This window comes from Scyliorhinus torazame, chromosome 2 (genome assembly GCF_047496885.1).
Source record: "Scyliorhinus torazame isolate Kashiwa2021f chromosome 2, sScyTor2.1, whole genome shotgun sequence".
Lineage (NCBI taxonomy): Eukaryota > Metazoa > Chordata > Chondrichthyes > Carcharhiniformes > Scyliorhinidae > Scyliorhinus > Scyliorhinus torazame.
Window position 1 is genome coordinate 398,772,585 of NC_092708.1, and position 14,431 is coordinate 398,787,015.

The 14,431-nt window shown below is 52.0% G+C and overlaps 1 protein-coding gene across 2 annotated transcripts in view; it reads left to right on the forward strand.

The window, feature by feature from the left end:
* Window positions 1-14,431, forward strand: part of gstz1 (glutathione S-transferase zeta 1) — a 138,921-nt gene that overhangs the window by 98,184 nt on the left and 26,306 nt on the right. The gene's annotated exons all lie outside the window — the stretch shown is intronic.

The window sequence follows — 14,431 nt, forward strand, 5'->3', positions numbered from 1 at the left end:
ACACTGGATGCTGGTGGGGGGGGGGATTGTTGTTCAGTAAGTGTATTGAGGGACACTGTGGATGCTGGGGGGGGGGATTATTGTTCAGTAAGTGTATTGAGGGACAATGTGGATGCTGTGGGGGGGGGGGCAGTACTGTTCAGTAAGTGTATTGAGGGACACTGGATGCTGGGGGGGGGGGATTATTGTTCAGTAAGTGTATTGAGGGACACTGGATGCTGGTGGGGGGGGCAGTATTGTTCAGTAAGTGTATTGAGGGACACTGTGGATGCTGGTGGGGGCGGGGATTATTGTTCAGTAAGTGTGTTGAGGGACACTGGATGCTGGGTGGGGGGAGGTTATTGTTCAGTAAGTGTATTGAGGGACACTGGATGCTGGGTGGGGGGGGATTATTGTTCAGTAAGTGTATTGAGGGACACTGTGGATGCTGGGGGGGGGGGTGCAGTATTGTTCAGTAAGTGTATTGAGGGACACTGTGGATGCTGGGGGGGGGTGCAGTATTGTTCAGTAAGTGTATTGAGGGACACTATGGATGCTGGGGGTGGGGCAGTATTGTTCAGTAATTGTATTGAGGGACACTGTGGATGCTGGGGGGGGGATTATTGTTCAGTAAGTGTATTGAGGGACACTGGATGCTGGGGGGGGGGGGATTATTGTTCAGTAAGTGTATTGAGGGACACTGGATGCTGGGGGGGGGGATTATTGTTCAGTAAGTGTATTGAGGGACACTGTGGATGCTGGGGGGGGGCAGCATTGTTCAGTCAGTGTATTCAGGGACACTGGATGCTGGGGGGGGGTTATTGTTCAGTCAGTGTATTGAGGGACACTGGATGCTGGGGGGGGGGATTATTGTTCAGTAAGTGTATTGAGGGACACTGTGGATGCTGGGGGGGGGTTATTGTTCAGTAAGTGTATTGAGGGACACTGTGGATGCTGGGGGGGGATTATTGTTCAGTAAGTGTATTGAGGGACACTGTGGATGCTGGTGGGGGGGGATTATTGTTCAGTAAGTGTATTGAGGGATACTGGATGCTGGGGGGGGGGATTATTGTTCAGTAAGTGTATTGAGGGACACTGGATGCTGGGGGCGGGGATTATTGTTCAGTAAGTGTATTGAGGGACACTGTGGATGCTGGGGGGGGGGATTATTGTTCAGTAAGTGTATTGAGGGACACTGTGGATGCTGGTGGGGGGGGATTATTGTTCAGTAAGTGTATTGAGGGACACTATGGATGCTGGGGGGGGATTACTGTTCAGTAAGTGTATTGAGGGACACTGTGGATGCTGGTGGGGGCGGGGATTATTGTTCAGTAAGTGTATTGAGGGACACTGGATGCTGGTGGGGGGGGGATTATTGTTCAGTAAGTGTATTGAGGGACACTGGATGCTGGGTGGGGGGAGGTTCTTGTTCAGTAAGTGTATTGAGGGACACTGGATGCTGGGAGGGGCAGTATTGTTCAGTAAGTGTATTCAGGGACACTGGATGCTCGGGGGTGGGGGATTATTGTTCAGTAAGGGTATTGAGGGACACTGTGGATGCTGGGGGCGGGCAGTATTGTTCAGTAAGTGTATTGAGGGACACTGTGGATGCTTGGGGGGAGGGGCAGTATTGTTCAGTAAGTGTATTCAGGGACACTGGATGCTCGGGGGGGGGGGATTATTGTTCAGTAAGTGTATTGAGGGACACTGGATGCTGGGGGGCGGGGATTATTGTTCAGTAAGTGTATTGAGGGACACTGTGGATGCTGGTGGGGGATTATTGTTCAGTAAGTGTATTGAGGGACACTGTGGATGCTGGTGGGGGGGGGCAGTATTGTTCAGTAAGTGTATTGAGGGACACTATGGATGCTGGGGGGGGATTATTGGTCAGTAAGTGTATTGAGGGACACTATGGATGCTGGGGGGGGGATTATTGTTCAGTAAGTGTAGTGAGGGACACTGGATGCTGGGGGGGTGGGGGATTATTGTTCAGTAAGTGTATTGAGGGACACTGTGGATGCTGGGGGGGGGGATTATTGTTCAGTAAGTGTAGTGAGGGACACTGGATGCTGGGGGGGGGGATTATTGTTCAGTAAGTGTATTGAGGGACACTGGATGCTGGGAGGGGCAGTATTGTTCAGTAAGTGTATTCAGGGACACTGGATGCTGCGGGGGGGGGGGGGGATTATTGTTCAGTAAGTGTATTGAGGGACACTGTGGATGCTGGGGGGAGACAGTATTGTTCAGTAAGTGTATTCAGGGACACTGGATGCTGGGAGGGGGATTATTGTTCAGTCAGTATATTGAGGGACACTGTGGATGCTGGGGGGGGATTATTGTTCAGTAAGTGTATTGAGGGACACTGTGGATGCTGGGGGGGGGGGCAGTATTGTTCAGTAAGTGTATTGAGGGACACTGTGGATGCTGGGGGGGGGGGAATTATTGTTCAGTAAGTGTATTGAGGGACACTGTGGATGCTGGGGGGGGGGGATTATTGTTCAGTAAGTGTATTGAGGGACACTGGATGCTGGGGGGGGGGATTATTGTTCAGTAAGTGTATTGAGGGACACTGTGGATGCTGGGTGGGGGGAGGTTATTGTTCAGTAAGTGTATTGAGGGACACTGGATGCTGGGAGGGGCAGTATTGTTCAGTAAGTGTATTCAGGGACACTGGATGCTGCGGGGGGGGGGGGATTATTGTTCAGTAAGTGTATTGAGGGACACTGTGGATGCTGGGGGGAGACAGTATTGTTCAGTAAGTGTATTCAGGGACACTGGATGCTGCGGGGGGGGGCGGGGGGCAGTATTGTTCAGTAAGTGTATTGAGGGACACTGTGGATGCTGGGGGGGGGATTATTGTTCAGTAAGTGTATTCAGGGACACTGGATGCTGGGAGGGGGATTATTGTTCAGTAAGTGTATTGAGGGACACTGTGGATGCTGGGGGGGGATTATTGTTCAGTAAGTGTATTGAGGGACACTGTGGATGCTGGGGGGGGGGGGGCAGTATTGTTCAGTAAGTGTATTGAGGGACACTGTGGATGCTGGCGGGGGGGGGGGGATTATTGTTCAGTAAGTGTATTGAGGGACACTGGATGCTGGGGGAGGGGGGGGGATTATTGTTCAGTAAGTGTATTGAGGGACACTGGATGCTGGGGGAGGGGGGGGGATTATTGTTCAGTACGTGTATTGAGGGATGCTGGGGGAGGGGGGGGGATTATTGTTCAGTACGTGTATTGAGGGACACTGGATGCTGGGGGAGGGGGGGGGGATTATTGTTCAGTACGTGTATTGAGGGACACTGGATGCTGGGGGAGGGGGGGGGATTATTGTTCAGTCAGTGTATTGAGGGACACTGTGGATGCTGGGGGGGAGGGTTTATTGTTCAGTAAGTGTATTGAGGGACACTGTGGATGCTGGGGGGGGGATTATTGTTCAGTAAGTGTATTGAGGGACACTGTGGATGCTGGGGCAGGGGGATTATTGTTCAGTAAGTGTATTGAGGGACACTGTGGATGCTGGGGGGGGGATTATTGTTCAGTAAGTGTATTGAGGGACACTGTGGATGCTGGGGCAGGGGGATTATTGTTCAGTAAGTGTATTGAGGGACACTGTGGATGCTGGGGGGGATTATTGTTCAGTAAGTGTATTGAGGGACACTGTGGATGCTGGGGGGGGATTATTGTTCAGTAAGTGTAGTGAGGGACACTGGATGCTGGGGGGGGGGGCGGTTATTGTTCAGTAAGTGTATTGAGGGACACTGTGGATGCTGGGGGGGGGAGGTTATTGTTCAGTAAGTGTATTGAGGGACACTGGATGCTGGGGGGGAGGGATTATTGTTCAGTACGTGCATTGAGGGACACTGTGGATGCTGGGGGGGGCAGCAGTATTGTTCAGTAAGTGTATTGAGGGACACTGGATGCTGGTGGGGGGGGGGGATTGTTGTTCAGTAAGTGTATTGAGGGACACTGTGGATGCTGGGGGGGGGGATTATTGTTCAGTAAGTGTATTGAGGGACAATGTGGATGCTGTGGGGGGGGGGCAGTATTGTTCAGTAAGTGTATTGAGGGACACTGGATGCTGGGGGGGGGGATTATTGTTCAGTAAGTGTATTGAGGGACACTGGATGCTGGTGGGGGGGGCAGTATTGTTCAGTAAGTGTATTGAGGGACACTATGGATGCTGGGGGGGGATTACTGTTCAGTAAGTGTATTGAGGGACACTGGATGCTGGGTGGGGGGAGGTTATTGTTCAGTAAGTGTATTGAGGGACACTGGATGCTGGGAGGGGCAGTATTGTTCAGTAAGTGTATTCAGGGACACTGGATGCTGCGGGGGGGGGGGGGATTATTGTTCAATAAGTGTATTGAGGGACACTGTGGATGCTGGGGGGGGATTATTGTTCAGTAAGTGTATTGAGGGACACTGGATGCTGGTGGGGGGGGGGGGGATTGTTGTTCAGTAAGTGTATTGAGGGACACTGGATGCTGGGGGGCGGGGATTATTGTTCAGTAAGTGTATTGAGGGACACTGTGGATGCTGGTGGGGTGGGCAGTATTGTTCAGTAAGTGTATTGAGGGACACTGGATGCTCGGGGGGGGGGGGGATTATTGTTCAGTAAGTGTATTGAGGGACACTGTGGATGCTGGGGGCGGGCAGTATTGTTCAGTAAGTGTATTGAGGGACACTGTGGATGCTTGGGGGGGGGCAGTATTGTTCAGTAAGTGTATTGAGGGACACTGGGTGCTGGTGGGGGGGCAGTATTGCTCAGTAAGTGTATTGAGGGACACTATGGATGCTGGGGGGGGATTATTGGTCAGTAAGTGTATTGAGGGACACTATGGATGCTGGGGGGGGATTATTGTTCAGTAAGTGTAGTGAGGGACACTGGATGCTGGGGGGGTGGGGGATTATTGTTCAGTAAGTGTATTGAGGGACACTGTGGATGCTGGGGGGGGGATTATTGTTCAGTAAGTGTAGTGAGGGACCCTGGATGCTGGGGGGGGGGGATTATTGTTCAGTAAGTGTATTGAGGGACACTGGATGCTGGGAGGGGCAGTATTGTTCAGTAAGTGTATTCAGGGACACTGGATGCTGCGGGGGGGGGGGGATTATTGTTCAGTAAGTGTATTGAGGGACACTGTGGATGCTGGGGGGAGACAGTATTGTTCAGTAAGTGTATTCAGGGACACTGGATGCTGGGAGGGGGATTATTGTTCAGTCAGTATATTGAGGGACACTGTGGATACTGGGGGGGGATTATTGTTCAGTAAGTGTATTGAGGGACACTGTGGATGCTGGGGGGGGGGCAGTATTGTTCAGTAAGTGTATTGAGGGACACTGTGGATGCTGGGGGGGGGGGATTATTGTTCAGTAAGTGTATTGAGGGACACTGTGGATGCTGGGGGGGGGGATTATTGTTCAGTAAGTGTATTGAGGGACACTGGATGCTGGGGGGGGGGGATTATTGTTCAGTAAGTGTATTGAGGGACACTGTGGATGCTGGCGGGGGGGGGGATTATTGTTCAGTAAGTGTATTGAGGGACACTGGATGCTGGGGGAGGGGGGGGGGATTATTGTTCAGTAAGTGTATTGAGGGACACTGGATGCTGGGGGGGGGGGATTATTGTTCAGTACGTGTATTGAGGGACACTGGATGCTGGGGGAGGGGGGGGGATTATTGTTCAGTACGTGTATTGAGGGACACTGGATGCTGGGGGAGGGGGGGGGATTATTGTTCAGTACGTGTATTGAGGGACACTGGATGCTGGGGGAGGGGGGGGGATTATTGTTCAGTCAGTGTATTGAGGGACACTGTGGATGCTGGGGGGGAGGGTTTATTGTTCAGTAAGTGTATTGAGGGACACTGTGGATGCTGGGGGGGATTATTGTTCAGTAAGTGTATTGAGGGACACTGTGGATGCTGGGGGGGGATTATTGTTCAGTAAGTGTAGTGAGGGACACTGGATGCTGGGGGGGGGGGGCGGTTATTGTTCAGTAAGTGTATTGAGGGACACTGTGGATGCTGGGGGGGGGGAGGTTATTGTTCAGTAAGTGTATTGAGGGACACTGGATGCTGGGGGGGAGGGATTATTGTTCAGTACGTGCATTGAGGGACACTGTGGATGCTGGGGGGGGCAGCAGTATTGTTCAGTAAGTGTATTGAGGGACACTGGATGCTGGTGGGGGGGGGGGATTGTTGTTCAGTAAGTGTATTGAGGGACACTGTGGATGCTGGGGGGGGGGATTATTGTTCAGTAAGTGTATTGAGGGACAATGTGGATGCTGTGGGGGGGGGGGCAGTACTGTTCAGTAAGTGTATTGAGGGACACTGGATGCTGGGGGGGGGGATTATTGTTCAGTAAGTGTATTGAGGGACACTGGATGCTGGTGGGGGGGGCAGTATTGTTCAGTAAGTGTATTGAGGGACACTGTGGATGCTGGTGGGGGCGGGGATTATTGTTCAGTAAGTGTGTTGAGGGACACTGGATGCTGGGTGGGGGGAGGTTATTGTTCAGTAAGTGTATTGAGGGACACTGGATGCTGGGTGGGGGGGGATTATTGTTCAGTAAGTGTATTGAGGGACACTGTGGATGCTGGGGGGGGGGGTGCAGTATTGTTCAGTAAGTGTATTGAGGGACACTGTGGATGCTGGGGGGGGGGTGCAGTATTGTTCAGTAAGTGTATTGAGGGACACTATGGATGCTGGGGGTGGGGCAGTATTGTTCAGTAATTGTATTGAGGGACACTGTGGATGCTGGGGGGGGGATTATTGTTCAGTAAGTGTATTGAGGGACACTGGATGCTGGGGGGGGGGGATTATTGTTCAGTAAGTGTATTGAGGGACACTGGATGCTGGGGGGGGGGGGATTATTGTTCAGTAAGTGTATTGAGGGACACTGTGGATGCTGGGGGGGGGCAGCATTGTTCAGTCAGTGTATTCAGGGACACTGGATGCTGGGGGGGGGTTATTGTTCAGTCAGTGTATTGAGGGACACTGGATGCTGGGGGGGGGATTATTGTTCAGTAAGTGTATTGAGGGACACTGTGGATGCTGGGGGGGGGGTTATTGTTCAGTAAGTGTATTGAGGGACACTGTGGATGCTGGGGGGGGGATTATTGTTCAGTAAGTGTATTGAGGGACACTGTGGATGCTGGTGGGGGGGGATTATTGTTCAGTAAGTGTATTGAGGGACACTGGATGCTGGGGGGGGGGATTATTGTTCAGTAAGTGTATTGAGGGACACTGGATGCTGGGGGCGGGGATTATTGTTCAGTAAGTGTATTGAGGGACACTGTGGATGCTGGGGGGGGGGATTATTGTTCAGTAAGTGTATTGAGGGACACTGTGGATGCTGGTGGGGGGGGATTATTGTTCAGTAAGTGTATTGAGGGACACTATGGATGCTGGGGGGGGATTACTGTTCAGTAAGTGTATTGAGGGACACTGTGGATGCTGGTGGGGGCGGGGATTATTGTTCAGTAAGTGTATTGAGGGACACTGGATGCTGGTGGGGGGGGGATTATTGTTCAGTAAGTGTATTGAGGGACACTGGATGCTGGGTGGGGGGAGGTTCTTGTTCAGTAAGTGTATTGAGGGACACTGGATGCTGGGAGGGGCAGTATTGTTCAGTAAGTGTATTCAGGGACACTGGATGCTCGGGGGGGGGGGGATTATTGTTCAGTAAGGGTATTGAGGGACACTGTGGATGCTGGGGGCGGGCAGTATTGTTCAGTAAGTGTATTGAGGGACACTGTGGATGCTTGGGGGGAGGGGCAGTATTGTTCAGTAAGTGTATTCAGGGACACTGGATGCTCGGGGGGGGGGGGGATTATTGTTCAGTAAGTGTATTGAGGGACACTGGATGCTGGGGGGCGGGGATTATTGTTCAGTAAGTGTATTGAGGGACACTGTGGATGCTGGTGGGGGATTATTGTTCAGTAAGTGTATTGAGGGACACTGGATGCTGGGGGGCGGGGATTATTGTTCAGTAAGTGTATTGAGGGACACTGTGGATGCTGGTGGGGGGGGGCAGTATTGTTCAGTAAGTGTATTGAGGGACACTGGATGCTCGGGGGGGGGGATTATTGTTCAGTAAGTGTATTGAGGGACACTGTGGATGCTTGGGGGGGGCAGTATTGTTCAGTAAGTGTATTGAGGGACACTATGGATGCTGGGGGGGGATTATTGGTCAGTAAGTGTATTGAGGGACACTATGGATGCTGGGGGGGGGATTATTGTTCAGTAAGTGTAGTGAGGGACACTGGATGCTGGGGGGGTGGGGGATTATTGTTCAGTAAGTGTATTGAGGGACACTGTGGATGCTGGGGGGGGGGATTATTGTTCAGTAAGTGTAGTGAGGGACACTGGATGCTGGGGGGGGGGATTATTGTTCAGTAAGTGTATTGAGGGACACTGGATGCTGGGAGGGGCAGTATTGTTCAGTAAGTGTATTCAGGGACACTGGATGCTGCGGGGGGGGGGGGGATTATTGTTCAGTAAGTGTATTGAGGGACACTGTGGATGCTGGGGGGAGACAGTATTGTTCAGTAAGTGTATTCAGGGACACTGGATGCTGGGAGGGGGATTATTGTTCAGTCAGTATATTGAGGGACACTGTGGATGCTGGGGGGGGATTATTGTTCAGTAAGTGTATTGAGGGACACTGTGGATGCTGGGGGGGGGGCAGTATTGTTCAGTAAGTGTATTGAGGGACACTGTGGATGCTGGGGGGGGGGAATTATTGTTCAGTAAGTGTATTGAGGGACACTGTGGATGCTGGGGGGGGGGATTATTGTTCAGTAAGTGTATTGAGGGACACTGGATGCTGGGGGGGGGGATTATTGTTCAGTAAGTGTATTGAGGGACACTGTGGATGCTGGGTGGGGGGAGGTTATTGTTCAGTAAGTGTATTGAGGGACACTGGATGCTGGGAGGGGCAGTATTGTTCAGTAAGTGTATTCAGGGACACTGGATGCTGCGGGGGGGGGGATTATTGTTCAGTAAGTGTATTGAGGGACACTGTGGATGCTGGGGGGAGACAGTATTGTTCAGTAAGTGTATTCAGGGACACTGGATGCTGCGGGGGGGGCGGGGGGCAGTATTGTTCAGTAAGTGTATTGAGGGACACTGTGGATGCTGGGGGGGGGATTATTGTTCAGTAAGTGTATTCAGGGACACTGGATGCTGGGAGGGGGATTATTGTTCAGTAAGTGTATTGAGGGACACTGTGGATGCTGGGGGGGGATTATTGTTCAGTAAGTGTATTGAGGGACACTGTGGATGCTGGGGGGGGGGGGCAGTATTGTTCAGTAAGTGTATTGAGGGACACTGTGGATGCTGGCGGGGGGGGGGGATTATTGTTCAGTAAGTGTATTGAGGGACACTGGATGCTGGGGGAGGGGGGGGGGATTATTGTTCAGTAAGTGTATTGAGGGACACTGGATGCTGGGGGAGGGGGGGGGATTATTGTTCAGTACGTGTATTGAGGGACACTGGATGCTGGGGGAGGGGGGGGGATTATTGTTCAGTACGTGTATTGAGGGACACTGGATGCTGGGGGAGGGGGGGGGGATTATTGTTCAGTACGTGTATTGAGGGACACTGGATGCTGGGGGAGGGGGGGGGATTATTGTTCAGTCAGTGTATTGAGGGACACTGTGGATGCTGGGGGGGAGGGTTTATTGTTCAGTAAGTGTATTGAGGGACACTGTGGATGCTGGGGGGGGGATTATTGTTCAGTAAGTGTATTGAGGGACACTGTGGATGCTGGGGCAGGGGGATTATTGTTCAGTAAGTGTATTGAGGGACACTGTGGATGCTGGGGGGGGGATTATTGTTCAGTAAGTGTATTGAGGGACACTGTGGATGCTGGGGCAGGGGGATTATTGTTCAGTAAGTGTATTGAGGGACACTGTGGATGCTGGGGGGGATTATTGTTCAGTAAGTGTATTGAGGGACACTGTGGATGCTGGGGGGGGATTATTGTTCAGTAAGTGTAGTGAGGGACACTGGATGCTGGGGGGGGGGGCGGTTATTGTTCAGTAAGTGTATTGAGGGACACTGTGGATGCTGGCGGGGGGAGGTTATTGTTCAGTAAGTGTATTGAGGGACACTGGATGCTGGGGGGGAGGGATTATTGTTCAGTACGTGCATTGAGGGACACTGTGGATGCTGGGGGGGGCAGCAGTATTGTTCAGTAAGTGTATTGAGGGACACTGGATGCTGGTGGGGGGGGGGGATTGTTGTTCAGTAAGTGTATTGAGGGACACTGTGGATGCTGGGGGGGGGGATTATTGTTCAGTAAGTGTATTGAGGGACAATGTGGATGCTGTGGGGGGGGGGCAGTATTGTTCAGTAAGTGTATTGAGGGACACTGGATGCTGGGGGGGGGGATTATTGTTCAGTAAGTGTATTGAGGGACACTGGATGCTGGTGGGGGGGGCAGTATTGTTCAGTAAGTGTATTGAGGGACACTATGGATGCTGGGGGGGGATTACTGTTCAGTAAGTGTATTGAGGGACACTGTGGATGCTGGTGGGGGCGGGGATTATTGTTCAGTAAGTGTGTTGAGGGACACTGGATGCTGGGTGGGGGGAGGTTATTGTTCAGTAAGTGTATTGAGGGACACTGGATGCTGGGAGGGGCAGTATTGTTCAGTAAGTGTATTCAGGGACACTGGATGCTGCGTGGGGGGGGGGGGGATTATTGTTCAATAAGTGTATTGAGGGACACTGTGGATGCTGGGGGGGGATTATTGTTCAGTAAGTGTATTGAGGGACACTGGATGCTGGTGGGGGGGGGGGGATTGTTGTTCAGTAAGTGTATTGAGGGACACTGGATGCTGGGGGGCGGGGATTATTGTTCAGTAAGTGTATTGAGGGACACTGTGGATGCTGGTGGGGTGGGCAGTATTGTTCAGTAAGTGTATTGAGGGACACTGGATGCTCGGGGGGGGGGGGGATTATTGTTCAGTAAGTGTATTGAGGGACACTGTGGATGCTGGGGGCGGGCAGTATTGTTCAGTAAGTGTATTGAGGGACACTGTGGATGCTTGGGGGGGGGCAGTATTGTTCAGTAAGTGTATTGAGGGACACTGGGTGCTGGTGGGGGGGCAGTATTGCTCAGTAAGTGTATTGAGGGACACTATGGATGCTGGGGGGGGATTATTGGTCAGTAAGTGTATTGAGGGACACTATGGATGCTGGAGGGGGATTATTGTTCAGTAAGTGTAGTGAGGGACACTGGATGCTGGGGGGGTGGGGGATTATTGTTCAGTAAGTGTATTGAGGGACACTGTGGATGCTGGGGGGGGGATTATTGTTCAGTAAGTGTAGTGAGGGACCCTGGATGCTGGGGGGGGGGGATTATTGTTCAGTAAGTGTATTGAGGGACACTGGATGCTGGGAGGGGCAGTATTGTTCAGTAAGTGTATTCAGGGACACTGGATGCTGCGGGGGGGGGGGATTATTGTTCAGTAAGTGTATTGAGGGACACTGTGGATGCTGGGGGGAGACAGTATTGTTCAGTAAGTGTATTCAGGGACACTGGATGCTGGGAGGGGGATTATTGTTCAGTCAGTATATTGAGGGACACTGTGGATACTGGGGGGGGGATTATTGTTCAGTAAGTGTATTGAGGGACACTGTGGATGCTGGGGGGGGGCAGTATTGTTCAGTAAGTGTATTGAGGGACACTGTGGATGCTGGGGGGGGGGGGGATTATTGTTCAGTAAGTGTATTGAGGGACACTGTGGATGCTGGGGGGGGGGATTATTGTTCAGTAAGTGTATTGAGGGACACTGGATGCTGGGGGGGGGGGATTATTGTTCAGTAAGTATATTGAGGGACACTGTGGATGCTGGGTGGGGGGAGGTTATTGTTCAGTAAGTGTATTGAGGGACACTGGATGCTGGGAGGGGCAGTATTGTTCAGTAAGTGTATTCAGGGACACTGGATGCTGCGGGGGGGGGGGGGGGGATTATTGTTCAGTCAGTGTATTGAGGGACACTGTGGATGCTGGGGGGGAGGGTTTATTGTTCAGTAAGTGTATTGAGGGACACTGTGGATGCTGGGGCAGGGGGATTATTGTTCAGTAAGTGTATTGAGGGACACTGTGGATGCTGGGGGGGGATTATTGTTCAGTAAGTGTATTGAGGGACACTGTGGATGCTGGGGCAGGGGGATTATTGTTCAGTAAGTGTATTGAGGGACACTGTGGATGCTGGGGGGGGATTATTGTTCAGTAAGTGTAGTGAGGGACACTGGATGCTGGGGGGGGGGGGATTATTGTTCAGTAAGTGTATTGAGGGACACTGTGGATGCTGGGGGGGGTATATTGTTCAGTAAGTGTAGTGAGGGACACTGGATGCTGGGGGGGGGGGGGTTATTGTTCAGTAAGTGTATTGAGGGACACTGTGGATGCTGGGGGGGGATTATTGTTCAGTAAGTGTAGTGAGGGACACTGGATGCTGGGGGGGGGGCGGTTATTGTTCAGTAAGTGTATTGAGGGACACTGTGGATGCTGGGGGGGGATTATTGTTCAGTAAGTGTATTGAGGGACACTGTGGATGCTGGGGCAGGGGGATTATTGTTCAGTAAGTGTATTGAGGGACACTGTGGATGCTGGGGGGGGATTATTGTTCAGTAAGTGTCGTGAGGGACACTGGATGCTGGGGGGGGGGGGGATTATTGTTCAGTAAGTGTATTGAGGGACACTGTGGATGCTGGGGGGGGTATATTGTTCAGTAAGTGTAGTGAGGGACACTGGATGCTGGGGGGGGGGGTTATTGTTCAGTAAGTGTATTGAGGGACACTGTGGATGCTGGGGGGGGGAGGTTATTGTTCAGTAAGTGTATTGAGGGACACTGGATGCTGGGGGGGGGGCAGTATTGTTCAGTAAGTGTATTCAGGGACACTGGATGCTGGGGGGGAGGGATTATTGTTCAGTACGTGCATTGAGGGACACTGTGGATGCTGGGGGGGGCAGCAGTATTGTTCAGTAAGTGTATTGAGGGACACTGGATGCTGGTGGGGGGGGGGGATTGTTGTTCAGTAAGTGTATTGAGGGACACTGTGGATGCTGGGGGGGGGATTATTGTTCAGTAAGTGTATTGAGGGACAATGTGGATGCTGTGGGGGGGGGGCAGTATTGTTCAGTAAGTGTATTGAGGGACACTGGATGCTGGTGGGGGGGCAGTATTGTTCAGTAAGTGTATTGAGGGACACTATGGATGCTGGGGGGGGATTACTGTTCAGTAAGTGTATTGAGGGACACTGTGGATGCTGGTGGGGGCGGGGATTATTGTTCAGTAAGTGTATTGAGGGACACTGGATGCTGGGAGGGGCAGTATTGTTCAGTAAGTGTATTCAGGGACACTGGATGCTGCGGGGGGGGGATTATTGTTCAGTAAGTGTATTGAGGGACACTGTGGATGCTGGGGGGGGATTATTGTTCAGTAAGTGTATTGAGGGACACTGGATGCTGGTGGGGGGGGGGATTGTTGTTCAGTAAGTGTATTGAGGGACACTGTGGATGCTGGGGGGGGATTATTGTTCAGTAAGTGTATTGAGGGACACTGGATGCTGGGGGGGGGGGATTATTGTTCAGTAAGTGTATTGAGGGACACTGTGGATGCTGGGGGGGGATTATTGTTCAGTAAGTGTATTGAGGGACACTGGATGCTGGGGGGGCGGGGATTATTGTTCAGTAAGTGTATTGAGGGACACTGTGGATGCTGGGGGGGGGGGTGCAGTATTGTTCAGTAAGTGTATTGAGGGACACTGTGGATGCTGGGGGGGGGGGGGGTGCAGTATTGTTCAGTAAGTGTATTGAGGGATACTATGGATGCTGGGGGTGGGGCAGTATTGTTCAGTAATTGTATTGAGGGACACTGTGGATGCTGGGGGGGGGGTGCAGTATTGTTCAGTAAGTGTATTGAGGGACACTATGGATGCTGGGGGGGGGCAGCATTGTTCAGTCAGTGTATTGAGGGACACTGGATGCTGGGGGGGGGGTTATTGTTCAGTAAGTGTATTGAGGGACACTGGATGCTGGGGGGGGGGATTATTGTTCAGTAAGTGTATTGAGGGACACTGTGGATGCTGGGGGGGGGGTTATTGTTCAGTAAGTGTATTGAGGGACACTGGATGCTGGGGGCGGGGATTATTGTTCAGTAAGTGTATTGAGGGACACTGTGGATGCTGGGGGGGGCGGGGATTATTGTTCAGTAAGTGTATTGAGGGACACTGGATGCTGGGTGGGGGGAGGTTATTGTTCAGTAAGTGTATTGAGGGACACTGGATGCTGGGAGGGGCAGTATTGTTCAGTAAGTGTATTCAGGGACACTGGATGCTCGGGGGGGGGGATTATTGTTCAGTCAGTGTATTGAGGGACACTGTGGATGCTGGGGGCGGGCAGTATTGTTCAGTAAGTGTATTGAGGGACACTGTGGA